The 25,316-nt window shown below is 44.7% G+C and overlaps 1 long non-coding RNA gene and 1 pseudogene across 2 annotated transcripts in view; both read right to left on the bottom strand.

Annotated features, from left to right (window-relative positions):
- Positions 1-10,125: 10,125 nt before the first annotated feature.
- The window catches only part of LOC104006428 (uncharacterized), a 35,412-nt gene continuing 20,221 nt past the window's right edge, over positions 10,126-25,316 (bottom strand). Inside the window, exons 6-10 of one of the 2 annotated variants that reach the window (XR_010157229.1) lie at positions 24,598-24,666; positions 21,845-21,938; positions 21,084-21,167; positions 14,737-14,857; positions 10,126-10,528 (exon numbers count right to left, since the gene is read on the bottom strand). This is a non-coding gene — a long non-coding RNA (uncharacterized LOC104006428). The remainder of the gene's footprint in view (positions 10,529-14,736; positions 14,858-21,083; positions 21,168-21,844; positions 21,939-24,597; positions 24,667-25,316) is intronic. The other variant, XR_010157230.1, reaches the window with a different exon arrangement.
- Positions 11,129-11,223, bottom strand: LOC112207343 (U6 spliceosomal RNA; annotated as a pseudogene).

Below are 25,316 nucleotides of genomic sequence, written 5' to 3'. Positions count from 1 at the left end.
TATACAATACTCTTTATTATAGAATGCTCTCCTGCAACTTGAGTCTCAGATAATGCTTTCCTGCATTTTTGCTGAACTCTTTTGTCTGTAGTTAACCTAGGGCTGCAATTCAACCATGATTTGACAAAATCAGTCTACAAATAAATGCTTGACTACTGTCCAAATTCAGTCATTGACCCATGAATGTAGTTTCAACATGAATGTTGGTTGATATTTTCATTTACATTAACAGATAACATGAAAGTAAAACAATGAAGATGTATGTTGGAATTTTACTTGTTCATTAATCACATGAGAGACTTCTTTGCTGATGAGTTAATAGTTTTCAACACTGGGAGAATATTTTCTCAATTTTCTGTGCTATTTATAATGTAATAGTTACAGACACAATGTACATTAAGTTTAATTTGCATTATTAACATTTTCTTAAGTATAGACCAGGGCTTGGCAAAGTGTTGCAATAAAGGGTCAGATAGTAAATATTTTATGCTTTGTGGACCACAAATGATGTCTTCCTCCTCCTCCTTCAAAAAAAGAATCCTTTAAAACTGTACAAACTTGTAGGACATACAAAAATAGACTTCAGGCTAGATTTGACCTGTGGGCTGTAATTTGCCAACCTCTTATGTAGACAATCAACAATACGATAAATCAAGCCCTGATTTATAGTGTTTGCTAATTTCTGTCGATGTGATGGCACTGACCATGGAATTGGGAAGAGATGCATAACAACACGTCTTAATATAGTGTTGCCACCATTCAGATGTGGTAAGCAACCTCAAAAGCATAGGAGTAGTAAAATTATTATGAAGTGATAAGTTTTGAGTATTTATTACCTTTATTTTCAATGACTTATTTAATTATAAGCTTATGTCTTTTGATCTTTAATAATGACTGTGTTTAACAATTGGCTCTGAAAATTCCTGAAAATTTAACAGCCATCTTTTCTGAGCTGGGAAGAACTGGCTCTAGCACACCACTGGGTGGACCCAGGCATCATGATTTTTTTTAAGCTCCCCAGGGGTTTCCAAGGAACAACCACTGCTGTCAGTACATCTGGCCCCTTAAAGACTAGAGCAGAATGCCCAGGGGTGTGTTTTTTTGGTTTCTTCCCAATCTGTCAATCACATTTTCTAAAGTCTGATTAATCTATTCCAAGTTTCTCTCTCTTCCTATCCCTGGAATAAACCCCTGACATCGTCCCACCAGCCTCCCCAAGCCTCTGTGGTCTCCCACTCTAATTTACCACTCTTGCTACTTTTCTGTCTGAGCAATTCACCAGGCTCGGTCTTATTTACTTGCAACTCTTGGGCTGAATACTGCAGCTTTCCTCCTTGAACCAGTGCCTGACACACAGTTAGTGCACAACAGATATGAGAACCCAGGTTCTATCATGGCTGCATGAGCAGGAGAGGCCAGGTCATGAAGGGCTTTTGTGTGACTCATTGGCCTGTTGTACCTTTTTTTTTTTTTTTAAGACAGAGTCTTGCTCTGTCGCCCAGGTTGGAGTGCGGTGGTGCGATTTTGGCTCACTGCAATCTCCGCCTCCTGGGTTCAAGCAATTCTCTTGTCTCAGCCTCCTGAGTAGCTAGGACTACAGGCGCCCGCCACCATGCCTGGCTAAGTTTTGTATTTTTAGTAGAGATGGGGTTTCACCATTTTGGTCAGGCTGGTCTTGAACTCCTGACCTCAGGTGATCCACCTGCCTCGGTCTCCCAAAGTGGTGGGATTACAGGCGTGAGCCACCATGCCTGGGCTGGCCTGTTGTATCTTATGCTCATCGCAGCCTTCCCCCTGCCCTGGTCCTCAGGCATCCCTGCAGGCTTTTGCTCAGCTAGCTGCTGAGTCATGTGGTCTGTGAAGACTGGAGAGCTGCAGGAGAAAAGAAGCCCTGAGAGTCCTCACCTTCTCTTTCTGCTTTGGCAGCATCACCAGCTGTGGCTGGGTCTTTTTTCTGGACTCCAGCTCCTGTCGAGAGACCCCTGTTATGATTTTGGCTCCCCCGGACAGCCCTGGCTCCTGGGCTTTGGTGACATCACCTCTTTCCTTTGACCCCCAGGCCTCATTCCTGGCTTGCTGCTGGTGCTGATCTTTGGATTGCCTTACCATTGCCCTTGTCATTTCACCTCTTTCTCCACCTTTGCAACAACTCCCCTGTATTAAATTTCCCCTTCAGCTCTTTTGTTAATGGGGCCCTGGCAGATTTAGCCTGAAATGCTGCTCTGAGGAGTCTGGGTTTCATGCTTTCTGGTAGTTGATTTGACATCAGGAGAGGCTTTTGAGAAGGACGTGATATGATCAAATGGAACAAACGGGTGTTTGATATTGGGGGTTTCATGGATGCCCTAGAAAATCTGTAAATAGCCTTTAAGTGTCTATGAACATGCCACAGTTGTCTGAAATTTTATGCATATGTGCAGAAGTGACTTTTTTGTGTGTGGGAAGAGAGCCTATAGCTTTCATCAGATTCTCTGTGGGATTTTAGAATATCCTAAGAACTACTGGACTAGAAGTAGGATCAGTTAGCAATGCAAATCACTCAATGCATCAGAGTCCCAGCAGGAAACAGAACTCACTGGAGATGGTTCTGCCAGAGACTTTAAAGAAGGGGCTACTTCAGAAGTGTGGGCAGAGGTAGGTGGACAAACAAGAGATGGGAGGCACCCCAAGTTTAGCACCAGTGGGGAGCTGGTATCCCCAAGGACGAAGGGCCAAGGGGAGGAAACTGAGGGACTGGGGCCCATGATAGTTGGAGCCCTGGAGGAAGAGCCTCTCGGTGGAAGCAGGAGTGCTGGAGGGACACAGTCTTCTTCTGAGATGGGGAGTCCAAGCAGGGGACAAGGACACAGTGTAGCTTCTCTCTTCCCACTTGACTGGCCATTAGTGCCTCCCCTCGTCTCTAATACAGTTGGAAGCCAGCAGCCAAGGGTGTTTGGGTGATGTGGTCTGTGGGGTCAAAGTGGGGGAGAGAATGCAGTAAATGGGTAGATTCGGACAGAGCAGGGTAGACGGAGAAAAACCAACATTCACAGAACCAACACATTCACAGAAAATACATTACTTAGGACTTCCAGCATTGTGCAAGAAGGAAATTGACAGAAGTCATGTTTGGTAGTTGCCGGCATCATTCCTCACATTCTGACTTCTGGATTCTGCTTTTCATCAGTCCCTTCCGCACTAACTTGCCCAGCCTAGTAAAGTCATATAAAGAGAAGCAAAATTCAGAGGATTCTTTTGTTGTTGTTGTTAACCTTTTCCTTCCACTGCTACTTACAAGCTCTCTGACATTGGAAGTCACAAAAATGTCTCTGAGCCTCATTCATCAAGTATGGAAGAGGTTGGGTTTGATGTTTTGCATTGTGCCTTCTGGCTTGAAGGTTTTATGATGCTTTAAGAGGGTCTTTGGCTTCCTCCTTATGAAAGGCATGTAGTGCTCTGGCCCCTTCTAAAGGGGTGAGCCGCCTTCCCTTGCCCGTTGTCGCCTGCAATGGTTTGAAGGCTGGAAGAGAGCACAACAGCAGTACCCCAGTCCTCCAAGGAACAGACCGCAGCAGGTTATTAGCATTTTATCGACTTTGGCTCTGCTGTTGATTGTCAGGATCTGTAGTGAAATACTTTAATATACATTTGAGTCTAAGTGTTACCCAGGCCGAAGGAGCACTAATTTTGAAGATATGTTTGCATTATAGCCTGTGTTCTAGAGAGACCCAATATAAAGAAACACACCCAGCAACTCTGCTTACTCGGCTGGTGGAGGGAATTGAGGATTGTTGCTGAAGGGAACTCACTTTTATATGCATTTCAGAGATTTAATTTTATTAGCCGATGCAAATGATCTGTTCCACAAATGTAAAACAAAAGGACAAGAAAATGATCCCTGTGTCAACATCAGGATGTCTGACTTAAAATCCCATTCGAATAACTCCCTAAAAATGATCAGACACTGAATACATTATTTTTCTGACTTTGACAAAACCAGTCTGCACAAAGAAGCAGCCCCATGAGGTTACGGATAAACCAACCACCTTAAAACTTCAGCATTTTCATGTCAGTCACAGATTTTCTTAAGGGCCAACTCACTGTTTAAGGACTAATGTGTTTGGAGAGGGAAAAAAACCCACACTGTGTTATTAAGCAGAATCCCCTTTACATACAGGGATCGGATCAGTTTGCCCGGATTGTGTTGCCTGCTTTATTGTCCTACTTCAAACACGGGGCCCTGGGCATCATCTCGAGGAAGGGCTGATTGAACTGTCGGCCTGACACTTGTCAGCTGTGGATAATACGGGCTTCAGTCCGTCATGCTCACACATAAATGAACCATGACAGAGATAGACTGTTGAATAGAAAAAGCAGTTTTACTGTGGATAACCTTTCTTGAATAAATGCAACAAATAATAAAGTCTGAAAAGGGGGAACATGTACCTTAGGAAAGCAGTGACGTTCAGAACCAAACGGTTATTATCTTTTTGGGCCATCAAAAATTGCCCATTTATCCAAGTACATTATTGAGAGAAAAGCTAAAAGTGCTATGATTATCATAAAAATGATGGCAGTTGAATCTATGCAGTCTTCAATATTATATCACATAACAAAACCTAGTTACAGCTCACCAGGATTGAAAAAGGAGGCATTGTTTGTGTACCAAATGGAATCCACAATTGTTCTTAGAAAATGGTGGCACACATCTTAATTAAAAGAGCAGAAAAAGAATCTAAAGCTCTTCTTTATGTCTTTAAAACACTTCTCCTTTTTTATTAAAAGAAGAAAAAAACGGAACTCCCAGTAGAAATTGTGGAAACTCTACATTTCAATCAAGACAGTCAAAAGAATGATTTGAATTTACAGGCCTGTAATTGGAACAAATTGGAAACAAAAGAAGAGCTCGTTTAAGCCACGTGATGTGGCCACAGTGCTGCCGTGTACAGTATGTTAGAAAAAAAAAATAATGTTTCTTTAAAGCAAAGCTAACTCCACTGCAGGCTCTGAGCAATTTGCATAAATGTCTCTACCATGATTTTTTTTTATTTATGGGCCCTAAGTTTCTAATTAAATACTAATTAATACTATCACCAGAATTGTCTCCCATCCCCAGCTCTTCATAGCTTTGTCACTTTGATTAATGCACAGTCATTTATTAACTTATTTAACAAGCCGGGGTGCCTCATGACAAACTAGATTAAATTATCCTCATAACAGTCTCATTACTGGAAAAAGGGAGTTTTAAACTTAATAAAAATTATCCTCAATAATGTTAAAGCTTTTTCACCATACCCTTAAAAGATAGAAATAGGTTTCTTGTTTGATTTATAATATAAGGAGTTGTATAAAGCATCCATTAATAAAATTTATAAGTTCATTTAAGCTTGCACATTACAGTAGTGCTGTAGCCTTGGGTGCTTATTATTTAACTTTTGCTGTAGTTATGAAGATAATTAATGTGCTGACCAGACAGGGACTAAAATACCCACCAGAACAAGATAATTAGAGACATAAATAATGTTTAGGTTCTTGTGTGCTGCTCTTAAAATTAATTGTTTTGTTTTCCATCCAAACTTGATAAAGAAGAAAATAAGAGTTTACCAAGGAACTGTACGATGAAGGTGAGATGTTTGTTTCGGTGGACTGGCAAATGCTAGCAAGTCTGGCAGTTTTTGGGCTGGAGGAGGGAGCAGATGTGTCAGGGGATTTGGCTCCTTCTGGGAAACTGTTCGGCCCTCATTGCTCTCTGTCGCCCTCTGGTGGCCAGGTCCTGGTGACACGCACACCTTGCAGCCAGGCCTGTTTGTCAGTGGGAGGCGGAGGGGTGAGGCAGAAGTGGGAGCTGGAGGAAGTCTCTTCCTTTAAGTGCTGGGATAAACTTCTCATCTCAGCCAGATTCCAGGAGAAGGGCGGCCGCAGAGGGAGCTCAGCATATCTATGGCAGCAAATCTTTCTTGCTGACAAAGCAGAATCCAGGAAGCTGTGGCTCAGGCCCTGCCGGTCTCAAAATAAGCAGGCACAAACGCTTTAAAACATGCGTGGAGCGCTGACCCTCCATGGGGCTGTGTGCTAAAATAAGTGTTCAGCATGTTCGGAGGGCAGATTCTCTTTTTATTTTCAGTTTCTTGCTAAAATAGCACCCTTGTTAAGGGTCTAGGTGACCCGATAGGAAGAGCAGGGAAAGGTATCTGCTGACGGAGGGTCTGCTGTCTAAATTTCCTTCTGGCCTGGGCCGTCCTGAGTCTTTGGGTGGGGTTGTGGGAAAGGCGCAGTAGCTCCCTGGTCAAACAGGGAGCTGCCACCCTATGTAGACAACACTTCACCACTGACAAGGCACCTTGGCATGTATCGTGCTGTCTTCACCCCTCCAGAGCCCTGTGAGACCAGAGGGAGGGACTGTTACTATGGTTGCTGAGGGGTCACGTGCTGATTTCAATCCACAAACCGGCCGGCTGGTGACTTCCTTCCCGGGAAGAGCACCTGGCTCCTTTTCTTTCGGTATCTGAAGTCCTTTCTGCTTTTCCGCACCTCACCCCCAGTTCTTCTCTCTCACACCCTCCTTCTCCCGCTCACCTTTTCTTTTTATCCTTGATTCAGAGCAGAGATAACAATAACTCTACTTGTTCTCATACTAAAATAGCTCACTTGTCAAAGCTGCAGGGAGACTGGTGCCGCGGAAATTCTGTGAGCAGAAGAATGGCTGGGAGAATTTTCTCCGAGTTTAGATTAGAGCGCTTCATGGTCAGAGTCCTCTCCCATTCACTCCCATCCCTGGGAGGTAAAAAGACAACAAACGTCTTCATGATTTATAACTCTTGTTTAGCATTGATTCAGAGCTCCATCTTTGCAAGTCTATTAGTAGAGACCTATTAGTGGAGGTTGGCTTTGGCCAAAAATAGATCAACATTAGGCCAAATCTTAGCTACCTGATTCATTCAGTTTCCTCCAGGCAACTTCATTTGAATTCAGGGTATTAGGTTCCCAGGCTTGCCCAGGATTCTGCTTTGGCAAGGAGGCCAAATTAAATGAAACAGGGCCTCTAGGAGCCAAGTGAGGGGATGTCCTAGATTAAAATAAAAGCGCAGGAAGAGAAGAGCTCTCGGTCGGTGAAGGAAGGTGAAGGCCCAGGTGATCTTATTCCTGTCTGGGTCCTTCCACTGGAGTTCCCACTGGCTTCATCATGATGGCCTCAGGAGTGGAGGGGCAGAGGGGAATGGTGGCTAGATGGATGCAGGCCACAGATTAGGGATGCATAGTTGGGAAGAGCACAGGAGAAGAAGAGAGAGTTTTTCAGTGGTGCTCAAACTTTAATGGGCAAAACTTTGTTTAAATGCAGAGTCCCTTGCTCCAGTTTCAGACTTGCTAATTCTCTTAGTCTGAGATGACGCCAGGAATCTGCACTGATAACAGGGCTTTAGTGACTTTGATTCAGGGGTCAGTCCATGACCAGTCATTAAGAAACACTGGACGAGGAAGGGAGAAAGAGAAGATAAAAGAACTGTAGGAAGTGAGGGAATTTTGCCTAAATCATGTTTACCTCCTGAGAAAGTGCCATAGCTGTCTTCTCTCTCTCTCTCTCTCTCTCTGTGTGTGTGTGTGTGTGTGAGAGAGAGAGAGACAGAGAGAGACAGAGAGAAAGAGATGCCCTCCATGGCCAGAGAGGAAGGTAGGTCAAACACATATCCTTGGCTCTTCCAGCACCTCTCCTTGTGCTTACCCTGGAGGCCCTGCTCAAATCCAGTCTACATTGTGTCCACTGGAGGCTGCTCTTTAAGCTCTGTCACTCTCCTGCTCACCCCTTTCCTCTGACAGCGGCATCCTTCTGTGAGGGGACATCTGAAGGAAATGGGGGTACAGCTGTGCCCTGAGCCAGGGTTGCTGCCAGCATTAAAGAGAAGATTGAAAGAGCCCTATTTCCCACCTCCATACAACCTCCTGGAATAGTCAAGTGCCAAAATGGCCTTAATTAAACTGCCTCAGGCACATTCTGAGGGCCAGTCTATTGCTTGGGCCATTATGGGCAGACAGAGGTGCTGTGAGGGTAAGGTACCCTCACACAGCTTCAGAACTAAACGCGCCCCAGCTGGGATGTCCTGACCTGTCAGGGCTCTCTCTATTGTACTCTTCATGCCTTGGTAACCACGTAGGCAGAGCGATGTGGATGCCACATGTGTGCACAGATCAATGCATTCATGGTCACAGGCAAGTGCCAGGCACTGTGCTGGGTGCTGGCAATAGATGAAGATGAAACACGTTTTCTTGCAAACTAGCTTCACTGTTGCCCATTGAAGGCTCTCAGTGACATTGCCCTGAGCTGAAAGAGTATATCCAGAGGTTACTGGGACTGAGTGTGTCTTCTAACACCACTTAGACACCTGGCAGAGAACAGGACACTCATGACTAGACTGGCTCAGGGATGGCTTTGTAGGGTGGATGTGACAGAAGGAGAAGAGAGTGATAGGGTTTAGGGCTGTGGTCCCTAAACTGGAGTACACACACCCTCAGGGGCTGTACAAAATGCTCCAATGGGAATGGGCAGAAAATACTGAAATGCTTATTATATTGGCCTTCTAAAATCATGTCATTTGTGCCTTTCCATTTTGGTGATATGTTTAAAATGAAGAAAGCGTCAGCCCAGTAGTAAAATGTATGCGATTTATGAACATATTGGGGCTATGTGCTCGATTCTTTTCTTGCTTCATTGCTGGCTGTGCACTACGAAGCAGATTCATAGGTTGTTGGTTTAGGAAGGGGGCTATTGTCAAAAATGGGGCTGAAGTGCTAGGCCCTGGAGTGTAGGTGGGAGGGGGAAGGAAGCAAAACCAAAAGGGGGGGATGAGAGAATGAGGAAATGGGAAAAGCAGACATGGACGGGCTCAGGGAGATTGAAAGTCAGGGGCAGCGGGTTGAAGGGAACCGGGATCTCAGTAGAGGAGGCTGTGATGAGGCTTCAGGATACAGGTTGAGAATATCTCAGGTGGGACCACTCTAGGCCATTCGCAGGTTAGGGGTGTCACCAGGTGAGGGAGGGAAAGAAAGGGACGGCAAGTGTATTGGATGTGCTGCCCACAGGGAAGGACATTAAAGTGCCCACCCTGATGGCAAGATCTAGGACAGAAAAGAAGACAGTATGTTACCAAGGTGTGAGCGGAAGGTTCAGGTGGTTTTGGGCAACCAGGTGGCTAAGAGAGGGTGGGGGGGGATTTACATACAGGTAGAGGGACACAAAGCCCTTTCCAGTCCCCAGGAGTTTGGGGCCATGAAGCGCTCACTACCTGGGGTAGGCTGGGCAGCACCCGGGAGAGCCACGGTCCCTGCGGTCACAGGAAGAGGATGGAGTGCTCCGCCCTCCCCACGAGCTTGGTTGCGTTGCTCACCCTGGAACCAAGGTCCCAGAGGGCACTGGAAGAGACTTTGGATGTGAGGGATGCAGCGGGAGTGGGTGTCTCGGTGGTCAGAGCAGCTGGGGGGAGCCTGTGGGAGGGGAGGGGACAGCAGAGGGCTGCTCACACCGCCTGCGCCTCCTGTTTGCGCTGCCTCCACATGCTCTGCTTGGGATTTGTGGAATCGATTTTGTGAGCGTCACCAGCTTTTTAACAATATTATTATTTTAAGGAATGTACAAATGTCTTTTCATTCAAAAACACAAAATAAGTTATCAGTAGGCATGGACAATGACAACTACAAACCATCGTATACTTGGCCAAACGGAACCCTTTACTGAAACCTGTAACCTTTTCTTTAATCTCTTTTTTGAAGTGATTTCTCTAAGATTATTGGTGAGAAGCACAACTCTGAGCTTCCCATAACAGTTCCTGAGTAGTGATAAAGCACTATTTAAGGAGTTAGAACTCGCTGCCTCCCATGCCACCTCCACCCAGTCTGCCTGTGCCAGGGTCCTTCTCTTTAGGATCTTCCTGACACCTTCTTCTCTGTTTCAGGCAGAGAAGCAGCAGCCCTACCTACCATAATAGTGACAATGATGCCTGTCCCCCTCCCCACCATCCTCTCCCCTGTGCAGCCAAAGATCTCCCCGCAGGGCTTCACAACTAACTTCTGAGGGGCTTCACACAATGTTCTCAGCTGTCAGGGATCCTCCTAATGTCTGCTCTTGTCAAGGTCACTGCAGGCATTTTGAATTGAATGTTTTATAAAACAATTTCTGTATCAGTTTTTTGATCTTTATTAGTTGCAGTTCATGAGTCCCAAATTGGAATATGCTGAAACCAAGCCCAGCCACCTCTTAGAAAGAAACCTCCTTCAAAAGCAGCTGGAACCACCTTGAGTGTCTCTGGGGCTACTTCTTTTTATTCACTCGGCCTCACCTGTCCCACCAGCCCTTGGCATGGCTGTTCTACCTGAAATTTTTGCTATGTGTTCATTCATACTCACTAGCATTGACCTTTCTTGAATGTATTTTTCCATTTGAGGCTCATCACCTTTCTTTTTCAAAGGCATGGTGGCATCATCTTTGGTCACAATGACTTCTACTTTTTCGAGGCTGAACATCTTCAAGATTTAGAGTGAGCCCCTCCTCTTCAAACACCTGCAAAAACATTTAAAAATAAGCTAGTTTCAGGGTATGGTTTTTCTTTAATCTACCAAATTTATTCATAATAATGATGCAGGTGTTTTGAATGGAATCCAGAAACCTCTTTAGATACCATATTTCTCTGAAATGTGAGAATGGAAGATCATTGCTATTCCAGGACAAGTCTTGTGCATAGAGCTTTTTATTGCTTTAATTTGCATTATTTCGTTTACTCCTCAGAACTCTGTCAGTTAGCAACAGCTTGATCATGCAGATGAGTTAACGGAACCCAGAGGAAACTCGCCCAAAGTTACACAGTTAGCAGTTGGTGGAGCCAGGACTAGATGCTGGGCCTTGACTCTCAGTCCAGTGTTCTGTCTACTAGATCATTCTGTCTTTCAGATCATTCTAATCTGAGGACAGGTAGACAGGAAGATCATTCCTGATCAGGAGCATGAGGCTTAGACCTAAAAGGGACCCTGTTCTGTATCTAATTCAACCCCCATCCTCCTAAATATTCAGTGGATGGATCTAACTAAGAAAAATGCAAACTATAGGACTGTATACCTATAAATGTTATCCCTGGAAAGAAAAGTAACATTTGGTAAATGTACAAAAAATATGGGAAAAATTTGCATGTTATCCTTGTGCAGGGGCCATGCTAATCTTCTCTGTACGGTTGCAGTTTGAGTCTATGTGCTGTTAAGCAATCTCCAGAATATTTTAAAATGAATCTACGACAATAGAAAAGATCAAAGTGTGTCACATAGTAAGCATTGTTTTGTAAAACGTTTGTGTAAGTTGCATACATGTGTGCATGTGTGTGGATCAGGATGTAAAGTTTCCTTCTGACTGTGGGTTGTGCCAGCAAATGTTGGGAGCCACTGGTATGGTGGAAGGAGCCTTGGAAGTGGGTTCAAATACTTAGTTCCAGTCTCTGGTCTGCCAGCAACTACCTGTGTGAGTGTGGCCAAGGAAATTAACCCCTCAGGTCCTCCATTTCCTTATTTTTTAAATGAGCAGTTTGGACGAGATTATTTTTGAGATCCATTCCTCTCAGATTCTATCAGTCTGGGAGTTCTTTCATGGCATTGCTGAAACACAGAAGTCTTCCAAATGGGGAAGGTGGGTGGAAAGAGGGGACAGGCTCAGAACAGCAAGCATGAGCCAGGTGCAGCCACGTGACTTTGCCCAAAGCAGTTGCTGCCAGTGCTCATGCTCACTGCCTATCATCATATTGGTGGCACCCCTAGATCCTGCTGCCATGAGGGTGTGAATGATGACCATGGTTAAATCCAAATTGGAGCCTATGGATGGCAGTGGAGGTGAGGACTGCCAAACGTATGCACCTGGTCCCAGGCTTGGCACTGCGAGGGCTCAGAAGCAGTTCTTAACGACAAGCATGATAAATACTCCAAGTGGGAAGCAAAGGAAAGGCAACTTTAATAGAACAAGTTGAAATTTAGGAGCCGTATTCCCTCTACAATCTAAGTGGCCCTGGAGTAATAAAGAACTTCTTTGGAAAAAAAAAGTAAGGGAGGGGAGAAATTTCAGCAGATAAGCAATGTGAAATTCCTACTGTAACTCCTTCTCTGTTGTAAACTAGCGTTTAGTTTTCTATAAAGAGCAGGGACCTGTTCTCACTTTTCACTCATTTGATGGGTAAGATGCAAAGTTAATTTCATGGTGGTGAAACACCCAAGAGGTTGCTTGCTTTCCGTTAATATAGAAGACATCTTTGACATTAACACATAGGAGATTTACATATATATATACACACACACACGAGAGCTGATAAATGCATTAAATGCATAAATTATTTATTGATCTTGAGACAGCATACAACATGACAAGAAATGAGATATATCTGTGTGATATGCTTGCACATGTAGAAATTGAAGGAGTATATTTTTTTCCTCAGGTAGAAACATAATTCCAGAAAACATTCTGCCTTTGAAGAACAAAAGTACAAAGATGTTCCAACAGTTGAAGGTTATAGTTTTGCAAAATTGCTTATTACCATTGCATTTGGAAACAGGGCATGGAGAAGACAATCATCTTTCCCAGACTAAATCTCTTTAGCATGCTCCAATTTCATGTTACCCGCTAGGTAAGATTTAATAAGATGTGTCTGTTGGCCTGCACAAAATCTGGTTGACAAGAGCCTTGTGTGTCATGATGCAGATCAAAAGTGGGCTTGGTTGTTGTTGAGCACGGTGTATTTTTAAAGAAATAAATTAATAATTTAAGGCCTTTTAGAACTTGTGGAGGGCACCGAACTGACAGCTTGGGGCCGGGGCCTGTCTACTGCCCAGAAGCATCATGGGTGCAAGTCTGGAAGTGTCCCCACCCAGCCCACAGGACAGCCTCCCCCAGTCTTCCTTCCACGAGACCCAGGAGAAAATGTAGCATGGTGGGTGGGTCCCAGCATGACCTGGGGTGTGCAGGAGGCACTGCTGGACAGAATGGGGAGGAAATGCGCTTGTCAGCCCCTCCTTTTAGGTAGGCGGCTGGGGAGATTTAAGAGGTGAGTACATTTCTGGTCATTACCCACCACTGCTGGAACTAAACCCAGGAACCTCATGTAGGAAGTTGGTGTAGCCACTTCTTCAGATACTCTATTTACTTTCAAACTACAAAAACAAAACAAAATCCAAAACCAAAACAAAAAATAACTCAGAACGAAGTCTCAACAACAACAAAAAAGAAAAAGTCCACAGTCTGTGCTAACCAAGTGGCCGTTATTTTGGGCTGTGGCTGGGCTGGTGAGATGCTCTTTGGCCGTCTGTCACTGTGCACAGCAGTCTGACTGGAATTTTAGTGAGCCAGGAAAGGGATGGCTATATTTGGCCTCTGGAAGGGAAGTTGCTGAGATGGAGACCGTGCTTTGGGTCATAGGATTTGAGCCAGCAGGAGGGGAAGCAACTTGCCCCATTTCCCATTTTCAGCTGAGGAAGTGGGTGGGACAACACAGCCAAAACCTTTGTCAGGAAGAGGTCTCTAGGTGAACACACCACGCTGTTCCCAGAGGAGCTTGTTCCAGCCCAAGGAAACCAGCCTTGGTCTGACTGGCCCAGATGAGCGTGGGCTCAGCTATAGTGCCTGTAAAGCAGGATTATCGGATCTCTTGGTCTTCATTCAGCCTTTGGCACTGGATCTAGGCCTTCTCTGGTATTGTATTCATGGAAGCGTCTATGACTTGTTTACTAGTTACTATTCATGTGCCTCTATGTTTGCTCCTGGAACGTGGGCATTTTGGTTTACTTTTATGACCCACAGAGCTTCTACATACAAGGACACTTAAAAATTTTAAAAATCAAACATTGGACTAGGTTGCCTTCCTCGTTTAAGCTGTAGGTTATGTGTACATATATATATATATATACACACACACATATATATACACACATATATACATATACACACACATATATACATATACACACATAACCTAGAGCTTAAATGGGAAAGGCGACCTATATGTATATGTATTATGTATACACACATAACCTAGAGCTAAAATGGGGAAGGCAATCTATATAATAAATTATTAAATCTTCAATTGTATTATAAAAAGAATGACATTCGAGTCATGATAGAAAAACAAGATTATTGTTTATGAGGTATCACTAAAATATGCATTTTGTAAGGCTCATTGATTTATTTCCAATTCAAGAAGCAACATAGACATACAAAATGGTTCATTAGATATTCATTATACCTCCTTGGCTGCTATTATTAGAAGTGCCCATGGTGCCAATAGCAAGGTTGATGTTTTCAGGGGTGGAATCAATGCTTGAAACTCATCAATATCTTATAAGCAGTTTTGGTTTAAGGTATTTTGATGATTTCATTGAAATGTTTTACCCCATTAAAAAGCTGTAACTTAAACTGTGGTGCAGGGCAGGCGCACATTAGATGATAAATAGCTTTATGTAAGAGATTTCAAATTTGTTAAATCTGCATTGAAGAACTACATTTGAAATTGGTTGGAAGGTTGGGTGAATTCTCTAGGTAAAAATGACATTTGTTTTACGGATCCCTCTGAAACAATTCCCCAAGAGTTTTCATTTGAATAAATCACATCTAAGTTCAGCACTCCAGAAACAGCTAGCATGGGAGAGTTGCCTTTGCTTTTCTGTTTCCTCTTTTCTGGGAAAAGAGTCAATTTCCTCATCTGTAAAGGGAGTGAGACTAGATAACCTGGAGGTCAAAGTACTTACAGCCTTTCACTTATTAATCCATTCACTTAACGCTTATTTACTGAGCAGGGGTGGGCATGTTCTGGCACTAACGGAACAGCAACATACAAAACGTAGTCCTTGTTCTGGTGGAGATGACATCCTACAAGGAGAAAGACAATAAACAGATGAGATAATTTCTTGAATAATTTACTGCTACGAAGGCAGTAAAGAGTATTGTGTTGAGAAGTTGTGGGTGGATGGGTGGTGCCAGCAACTTTCTCTGAGAAAGAGTCATTTCAGCTGAAAAGAAGCCAGGAGTGAACATCTAGAGGAAGAGTATTCCAGAGAGAGGAACAGCCAGGATGAGAGGCAGTGCAATAGCATGCTAGGGGAAGAGAAGCACCCAGGTCTTCCCTTCTTGGGTCTTCTTCCCCTGCCTCTGCTGCAACTGTGAATACTCTGCTGTGAGGAAATGACTGAGGCCAAGGTGGCTGCAGAAAGAGTACAGAAGGGAGAGAAATCGGAGGATGGGGAACACTGGGGTCGGAGGTGGATAGATCTGTTACAACAGACTAGGCTGCACTTCAGTGATGAGTAAACACCCTATCTCAGTGGCTTAACCAAGCACATGTTTCTTGCTCGTGTTATGGTCTGACGCCAGTCTGATGCTCCTCTCTGAGTAGGGATACAGATTCTTGCCATCATGTGTCTCCACCATCGCAGGGTCCTTTACTTTCAGTCTCATGAATTGGAAGGGGAGAATGAGTGGAAGATTGTGTTGAATGTTTTAGAGGCCAGCCCTGTACAGGCTGCCTGACTAGAATCCAGTGACATGACTCTAATCTAATTGGTGAGCATGGAGTCAGCCTTTGCCAAAAGAGAAAAAGGCATAAAAGAAGGGATTCTACTGCTCTCCCCAAATCCTTGAAGACTTGCACTGCACATGTACCATCTTGGCCAGGAGTGCTGGTGAAGGGGTTTGGATGGGGAGGTAATGTCCTCACAGTGATGACTTCTCATCATCTCCACTAGACAGTACACAGAGAAGAAAGACTGGGGAAAAGGTCACCATTTCAGCCCTGGAAGGGAGCTCAGGAAGATGAACCTCTCACTTTAAGCTCAAACCAAGTTATTTTGCTGCTTGTTCAGAATCTGGAGGAAGAGCCAGGCTTGATGCAAGAGGCTCCTAACTCCTATTGCCTGGCATTAAAGACTTCCTTCCATCTGTCTTTAGCTCATGTTCTATCCAACGCTGCTTCTCACATCTCAGAACAGCTGCTCTAGCCAGGCCAGACTTCTTGAGGCTTCCCATCCAATAGAGAATGGACTTCATTCCCCTGTGTTCTCATCATTCTTCTCTTGCAATGCCTGCTCCCTCCTCTCCATCCAAATCTATGAGTCCTTCTTATCTTTGTGGAACTTCACCGCCTTGTGGAGCCTCAGCTCTGGGGGGTCATGTGCATTGTTCCTATGTACTACTGGTGGAATAGGCTGGCTCAAGGGGGGTACAGTCACAAAGAGGCTGTACATTTCTTCTACCTAGCTTCAGATATGCTCAGGCAGGTCCCTACTTCCTGTGCTTTAGAGACATCTCATGCAGATGCCTTGGCTTTCTGGATTACTTCCAACTACTAGAAAAGCCTCAATTCTGATAATGAGATTTCTTTTCAGTGTTAAAGGTCCAGTTCAGCTTAACGTCAAACTTCAATCTCACCTCCATATCAAAGTTAGTGATATCGGCTGAAGCTCAGGCTCATGCAGTTGGGAAGGAGGGGTTGATTGGCAATTTTATTCTCTCTCTACCTCATCTCTCTTCTGGCTCTTCCAGGATCCAGGCTGGTATTGGTGAGATTAGAGGAAGAGGGACGAAAAACAACATCTCACATCAGGATTCTGCCTTGGCTGTGGTTGACAGGCCCTGTGATGCCCTTCATTCCAGCAGGGTTCTTTCATGAGGCACATTTTTGGCAACCTAGAGGAAACTCCTCCCACTCATCACATAACCTTCAACCACTTCTCCCCCTTACTCCACTCCAGCCACGCTGGCCTTCTTTCTATTCTCAGTCTGGGAAGTTCCGTTCAGCCTCAGAGCCTTGGCATTTTCATTCTCCCTGCCCAGAGCCTGCTCTCCCTCTCCTTTCTGAGTAGCCCCTAGTGATTTTTAAAATCTTGACTCAAGCGTCAATTCTTCAGAACACCCTATCATAAACTCTTACCAGGGCAGGCCCTAGTTGTGCACTCTCCCAGCCCCTGTAATGAAGACATTAATTGTATAAACAGTTGTTTAGCGTCTATCTTTCCTACTTGAATGTGAGTTCCAAGAGGGCTTGATAAATTGGTATATTAGGCTGTTTTTGCATTGCTGTAAAGAAATACCCAAGGCTGGGTAAAGAAAAGAGGTTTAATTGGCTCACAATTCTGCAGGCTATACAAGCATGGTTGCAACATCTGTCTCTGGTGAGGCTTCAGGAAGCTTACAATCATGGCAAAAGGCAACGAGAAGCCAGCATGTCACATGGTGAGAGCAGAAACAAGAGAGAGAAAAGGGGGAGGTCCCAGAGTTTTAAACAACCAGGTCCCTCATGAACTAACTTGAGTGAGAACTCACTTATCCCCAAAGGGATAGTGCTAAACTATTAATGAGAGATCTGCCATCATGATCCAATCACCTCCCACCAGGCCCAACCTCTTACACTGGGAATCACATTTCAACTTGAGATTTGGAGGGGACAAATAACCAAACCATATCAATAGGCATTTGTAGAAAGACAGAACAAAGGAATGTTCCTAATAAGTAAATGAGTACCTCGACTTGCCAAGCAGACAGTAGACACTTAATAATTATTTGTAGAACTGACATGAAATTGAAGGCAGGAGCCATGTCTGTTAATTTCTGGATTCATGATATGACTTAGTTCAATAAATACCTGTTGCCCAGTGTTTTGAATAACCTCATCAGAATTAACACAAATAATGGAGAACTGGCTGGAACATAGTTCTGACCTGCACTTTATGGATGTTCCTCAATGTCAGCAGAAGAATTACTGCTATCTTTACAAAGAACTGTGTCAGCCAAGGCATGATTCTTGCCTTTAATCAGCTGACTTTATGTTCTGTAGTCTGGGAAGAGCATGATTGCAGGAAAGGACATGGATAATGTAACCGTAGATCCAAAGAATGACAGTTTCTAAATAATTTGTCCCTTTATTCTCTTTAGTGCACTTGTACTTCTATTAGCCCAACCAATCCAATTCTTGGTTCCCCAAACAGGGTCACCATATGTACCTTCAACTTGACTTGTATGAAGACTTGTTTTATTAGTCACAATTAGTTGCAGGTGCAAAGACTGAGGGCACAACTAACTGTGTCTGGAATCACCTCCTCACATATGCAATTAAACACTTGCACACTCAGAATTAGGTTCAAGTGGCTAATTGCACCCGGAAGTAGGTAATTGCAGGTGCAATTAGCTACAAGTGCAATTTTTCACCCGAGACTAATTGCTCCCAAAGTAAGGAGATAGGGATTGGAAATTCAGCACTGAATGTATGTGTGGTTATTGCAACCACCTGTGATTTTAATAGTCGCTGCCCCCGCCACCCCCCCCCCCCCCACAAACTTGTAGTGTGGTGGCCTCCCTTTGGTCTTTTTGAATAGTTAAATTGCTTAACTCCTTCTGTATATTTATTCTACAGCATTCTCTTTCCAGTTGGGTATTCTTTTCCCTACTTAGACCCTGTTTCTTCAGAATTTATTTATTTTCTTCTGGAACCCCTGGCTATTTAAAGGCCATATATTCCTCCACTGTTTAACTGTATCTAAAACTTCTCAGAATCTAAGTAAGAAATGGTCAATAACTTGAACAGCTCAGTGGATGGTAACCATCAAGTAGCTCTTGAACACTGTTCCTTGAGGAATATCATTTAAACATAACAGATGTAAAGCTCTTCTTCCCATCCCTGGTGACGAGGAGATGGATCACTCCATCAAAGCACCCAGAAACCTGTCTTCACTAGCAGGTTTAATTTTTTCCTACTAGCTTTTCTCGTGTATCAGTAAAAGTCCAATCAGGAAAGCACCATCTTTTTTAATTATTTTATTTTATTTTATTTTTGATATGGAGACTTGCTTTGTTGCCCAGGTTGGAGTGCAGTGGCACAATCTTGGCTCACTGCAACCTCTGCCTTCTGAGTTCAAACAATTCTCCTGCCTCAGCCTCCCAAGTAGCTGGGATTACAGGCAGCCACCACCACGCCCAGCTAAATTTTTGGATTTTTAGTAGAGAAAGGGTTTCACCATGTTGGCCAGGCTGGTTTCAAACTCCTGACCTCAAGTGATCCACCCGCCTTGGCCTCCCAAAGTGCTAGGATTACAGGTGTTAGCCACCATGCCTGGCCAGTTTTTTTTTTTATTTTTTAATGACTATAAAATGAAAGCATAATTGGAAAAAATTCAATGAATTTAAATTGAATAAAGTTAAAATAACCAAGGAAACCAAAACTGTTAATACTACTACAGAAAGTCTTTTGATCATGTAAACATTATTTAAGTAAGGAGTTGATCACCATAGTTATTTTAACAGAGATAATTTAATAAAGGGGATTATTAGGCTAGTATTAGGACTGAAAAGGCAAAAAAGGAAGCTTGAGGCATCTCAGCGACGGTAACTGCAGGGAGCAGCTACCATCCCAAGGGCTGAGGAAACAAAGCAAGAGACTGGGGTTAATAGAACCTAGATGCTTAGGGGAAGGGCCCAGCAAAGCTGGAACACAGGTCTCTGGTGGAGGGTGTTCCCAGGCTGATGTGGACCGTCAGCAGCTTGAGGAGGGATCACATAGAGCTGGGACTCAGAGCTCTTAAGAGGGGACACTGCCCAACTGGTTTTGTACCCTTGGAATTTGGAGAAGAGACTTGGCAGAGCTGGGACCCAGAATGTAGAGTGGGGCTTCCTCCCAGGTGGTCCTGAACTGTAAGCAACCCACTAAACACTGCAGCACTATGGATAAAATGGAAAAAAATGCCTGCAGGATGTGCCTTGGAACCTGGGGCTTGTGGTCTTTTGTTGGATCCAACCAGGATGAAGCATGTTTTGATATGGGGAGGTAAAAAAGGGGCATGAAGTTAGTGAATCAGAGCCTTTGCAAGTGTGTACATTTACGTGTGTCTTTTCTCTGTGTTCGGCATTTTCCTTTGCATGATTTTATTCTCATTCTTTCATGCTGAAAATGCTTGCGTGTGTGTGTGTGTGTGTGTGTGTGTGTGAGAGAGAGAGAGAGAGAGAATATCATAGTGAGTGCAAGCCAGTGGTGGTCATAAGATGGTGATCTTAGCAGGTGTGCACAGCTGGCCCTGCCCAGCGATCTGCAGCAGATTTCATTTCCTCGTAGCTCATCTGGCTGGTTGATCTCCTTTTGCCCTTTCCTGCTGTGAGAATTCATGGCCAGCCTGAAGCCAACCTCCTGGCTTCTGCGGAGTGCTGACTCCTCCACTTCCCTGCTTAGTCACTCTGAGGTGGAACAGGATCCCACTTGCTAAGCTAGTGGCTGCTTCTGCTGAATGCCAATCTGAAGGGGCGATCAACCCCTTTGAACTCCCTCTGGCTATTGAGTCTGCCATTGTTCAGACCCTGCAGTGTGCATGGACTGGTGACAAAGCCCGGGTGAGGAAGCAAGAGATGACAACCGGAGGGGAACAGGGGAGGGCAGGAAGGCCTTTGACTTGGCCTGGACACCTGGCGACGCTTTATTGCCCCAGACAGACTCTCCTGCTCCAAGATCCAGCCCAGGGGCTGTGAAGGTCACCCGGCGCTCGCCGCCCATGGGAAGGAAGTGTTTCCTTGGGCAGCAGAGCCAGGCTTCTTAATGACTGCTTCAGCTGAGCATTTCTACTTGGAAAGGAGAGCAACTGTTCCTTTGCCCTTGCCACCCTGCTTAGTTGCAGCTTAGGCCTCTCAAGAGGGAACATAAATATTAGGGAAGTTGGGTCACCTACCGATGGTTTGGGCTAAGAAAACATTTTTTTCTTCTCAGGAAAATGAATAAAACCACATGATGGAAAATGCTAGAAATAGAGGAAAGGGAACAACAGCTTTAAAAAATCTGAGTAACCTGTAATAATCACTAATAGCATTTGAAGGTGTTTTTACCCACCCCTCCCCTGTGCAAATAGTTCATTCATTCATTCATTCTGTAAGTGTTAGTTGAGTGCCTACCATTGCCACTTGCTGGGGATAGGACCCTGAACAAAATAGATCAAAAGTCTCGCTCCTAGGGGCTTCTATTCTTGGTAGGGGGAGAGGGGCACATCTTGCATTCAGTTTCTTATCCTGTTGTCATTTGTCAGTCAATCTCAGCAGCACTTCCCTTGTCATTGCATTGTCTTCATACCCATTATTCTGATGATTGCTTGCTTTTCCAAGAGAATGGCTCAGACTCCACTTAACCATGTCACTACTGTCCAGTGGTTTCCATCTGCACAGTTTTAAATAATGCTATGGTTAGTATATTTGTACAGGCAGATTTTAAAAAATAGATTTTTGGGGTAATTTCCTCTCTGGCTATATCTTACACAGTATCAGGTAGGACTCTTGGTTACAAACAACAGACCCCAAATCTGGTTAACTTAGGCAGAAAGGGAATTTGTTGGAAGGCTATCTATCCAGCAGCCTATGGAATTATCAGAAGGCTGGAGAACCAAGCTCAGAAAAGCATCAGGAACGAGGGTCAGGGGGCAAAAGTACAGCACAGGTCCACGCCCTGTAGAGTCCCTGAGACCTGCTGCAGGCCCCTCCTCACTACCTCCTACTCTCCTTTCAGCTCTTCCAGCTTTCCAAGGAGAAATCTCTCTCCTCCTGAAGCCTCTGTCTTGCATCCTGGAATCTTGAGTTCAGGGTGGAGCACTGGTGGCCGGGTGAAGGTCAGCAGCCTGCTATTCTGTTTCCAGGGAGTGAGAGGAGGTGTCCTTCCTGGCTCTCCAGAGAGGAAGTGGCTGCTGCCCCTCACCTCAGCTTAGGGAGGCTGCTTGGATCCTCAGTAGGAAAGAGGAGAAATATCTACTACAAACACGTTCCTTTTCTTCTTATATATGTGTTTGTTGTGTGTGGGATGACAGAGGGTAGGGACACGGTTAAAGACACATCGAACATCACCTGCCAGAGAGGGGTGTAAACACTTCTCTGCATTGCTAGTAGGGTCCAGGTATTCTCAGCACCTCCAGCAGCCTGGGGGACTCAGCCTCCAGGACTGGAGAAAAGAGGGTGAAATTCACATTGATGATTGCTTTTTGATAGGTAAGAAAACTGGGGCTTAAAAAGGATGTGTGACTTACAGCAGACTATGTTGCCAGCAAACCTGGGCTGCGGGGACTTGAGTCCAGGTCTTCTGAAACACCCGAGGGTTAGTTGGACAAGTATTACTTCCCTGCTCTGGGCTGGTGGCCTATAAGGGGTGCCTGGAGCAATCCTCTTGCTGGGACAAAAGCCCTTTCAACAAAGGGGCCTTTGTAACAAGCCTTTCTTTGTTTGGCCACCAGGCTGTTCCCTGGAGTAATTAAAGCCTGTAGTCCTTAGATATAAGGCTGGCTAACACTGCTTGACAGGAATACAGCAATGTGAGTTTGGGTGCCAATGCTAGATTGGAAATGCATGTCTTCCTGCTCCCAGACACCTAGGCATGAACCACATGGCTAGATGGCCCTGCCCCTCCTCCCTGGCCACTCTGCATAGAGGAGGACAGCACCCACTGGTCCTACAGGATGGGGGCTAGTGGCACTCTCCTGGGCAGTGCCAGGCAAGTAGACTGTTATGCAGCTTTACTGCTGTGGCCGCATCTCTGGGACCTGCTAGTGGACATCTGGCTTACTACTACTGCTCAGAGCAGAAAGGTCACAGCCTTCCAAGGGTCCTTGGATATCTGGCACTGCACCTGCATCTTGTCCACAGTGTCCCCCCTGGGGTGGGGAGGTGCCTCTTTCCTTTGTCTAGGGAGATGGTCTCCCCTGGACTCCCTTGGGGTCTCAGGACACAGCATTAAAATTGGCTTGTGTGTTTAGTCATCTTCTGTGAGGCTGGACCTTTATGCTAAAGGTCCCTCAACTAGTGGAGAAAAGACAAGCTTTACTCTCCCCAGAACTAGGAAGTTAACCTTTTATGAGAGTTGTACTGCTGGGGACCGCGAAGGACACCGGAAATAAACTCCGTCTCTGCTCTCAGAGAACTTTAGATGTCTCTCAGTGCGGCCACCACTTGGAGGGGAAAAGAGAAACTTCTCTCATTAAAGGCAGTGCCCTGGCTCAGGGCCTTCTCAGGCTGAGAGCTCTGTGGGGCTTTCACTCACCCTGTCCCCTGCAGACACCTGAGGTGCAGCTCACCTGCCAGCGAACGAAGGCATTCCAGGTATAGGTTAAAGTGGAATTTCGGCATTGGCAGAGTTAACATTCATACATTGAACAACTTGTGTGTGCCCTCAAGGGCCCGTGGCAGGAGATGAGGTTTAATTGTGCTGAGGCACACATTTCCATCACATGGGGTGGGTGGGTCTCTTCACTACTGAGAACTGGGTACCAGGGTTTCAGCAGTTTTGGGCTCTTGGTTCCTCACCACCAAAGGCAATTTGTGGGGGATCTTTATGTTTCAGCAGTATTTGAGAATCTGGGGAGTCATGAGCGGCTCAGGCTGGGTCTCCTGGTATGCAGGAGGTATCTGGTGGGGAGGGTGCTGGGGTCTGGGAATCCCCCCTTGCCACGCCACTTCCCCTCAAGCCCCCAACCCTCTGGAGCCCTCAGGCTTGGGATCAGGCTTTTTCAGGCTCAGCCCCACCTGCCAACCAGGGGCGGGTGCACCCGCCCTCAAGATGCACACAGCTGCATTGTCTGCAGATAATTTAAAACCAATAATAAAATCGACTGTGAGTCAGTTTGCTTTTTATTATCCCTAGGCCAGTAATTCTAAACAATGTCAGTGATAAAATAATCCTCCCACAAATCTTTTGTTTGTCCATTTTCTAAACAATTGCTGTGGTGACTATTGAATTTTAATTCTATACACTCATATACATCTGTGTGTATGTGTGTGTGTATACATATATACCCATATATATACACACATACATATATATGCTTCAAATTAGCATAGTAAATTACTTATCCTTTTACTAATATTATAGTCTATGTGAAAGTTACTTAGGAGAACTTCCAGTAAGAAAGAACAGTTCAAGATGGTTCGAACTGGCTTCAGGCACAGTTTGTGTCTCCAGCCCCTGTTGTACTAAGTATGCCTGCATTTAAATAATCGATAAAGGATGATAGCACAGTAATTGCAAAGCCAAGACACAAAACCTGAGTTAATTTAATTCTGTCATTCTGCACAACCACTTGGAATTTTAATTTGTGTTTAAAGTTTAGTAAATGCAAATTTTAGTTCATACACGAGATATTTGACTGGATTTGAATAATATCTTGAAAATTAAAATTTATTCTGTTTAAATTATTGTTTTAAAGCTAATGAATGAATCATGAGAGTAATAATAATTAATGATTATTACATGATTCTCACTGAAAATAATTTTGTCCCATAGAGGAGGGTACTAAAAAATGATCAGTTTGGGGAGTCAGATATGTTATCTTGGCCACTGTCCATGGTGATGCAGATGACAGAAATTGTTCCAGTTTATTGAAACAGGAGAGCATTAATAATCAGGTATTAATTGGCCTATGAACATTTTGGAAGTGCTGAACAAGCAGATTCTGGTTGGAGCTTTCAGAAACAATTCCAGTTCCCCAGATGATGCTCTGATATGATTGAGGGAAACTGCATCCCCCACTGTCCGTGGCAGAGCCCACCATTTTGCCATGATCTGAGCTAGCAAAGTAAAGGCCTCGTGCTGTGCCTCCCATCCCACTGACCTGGCTCTCAGTTGAGGTCTCATGCAAGTGGCTCTGATTGGTGGAACCCAATCCCATCAGGAACCCTACCTGCAAAGGAGGAAGAGAAAATTAGTTTTTCATTTTCTGGTGTCTACAGTATAGACTGGTTTCCTGAGGAAGTTAGGAATGGAGGCTGAGCCAGCTGGCCTACAGCATCCTTCACATCTACCCAACCGAGTTTCTACACTTGACGTTTTGGTCTCTAGATGGGGAAGAACCTCCCCTGTCTGGCAGCCAGGTTCTGCCTCATGCTGGCTTCTGGAGAGAATGACTGTCTCTGTAGTGAAGTGTGTCCAGCCCAGCTATTCTTTTCTTTTCTTTTCTTTTCTTTTTTTTTGATAGGGTCTCACTCTGTTGCCCAGGCTGGAGTGCAGTGGTGCAATCTCAGCTCACTGCAGCCTTGACCTCCCAGGCTCAAGCGATCCTCCCACCTCAGCCTCCCAAGTAGCTGGCACCACAGGTGCATACCACCACATCTGGCTATTTTTTTTTTTTTTTTTTGTATTTTTTGTAGAGACGGTGTTTCATCATATTGCCTAGGCTGCTCTCAAACTTCTGAGCTCAAGCAATCTACCTGCCTTGGTCTCCTAAAGTGCTGGGCATAACAAGCATGAGCCACCATGCCCAGCCTCAGCTCAGCCATTCTTATGCTGCCTCTTACCATACCCCCACCTTCCCACACCCCATGGAACTTCTCT

Source organism: Pan troglodytes, chromosome 4 (genome assembly GCF_028858775.2).
Source record: "Pan troglodytes isolate AG18354 chromosome 4, NHGRI_mPanTro3-v2.0_pri, whole genome shotgun sequence".
NCBI lineage: Eukaryota > Metazoa > Chordata > Mammalia > Primates > Hominidae > Pan > Pan troglodytes.
This window is presented reverse-complemented; position numbering and strand designations above follow the sequence as displayed.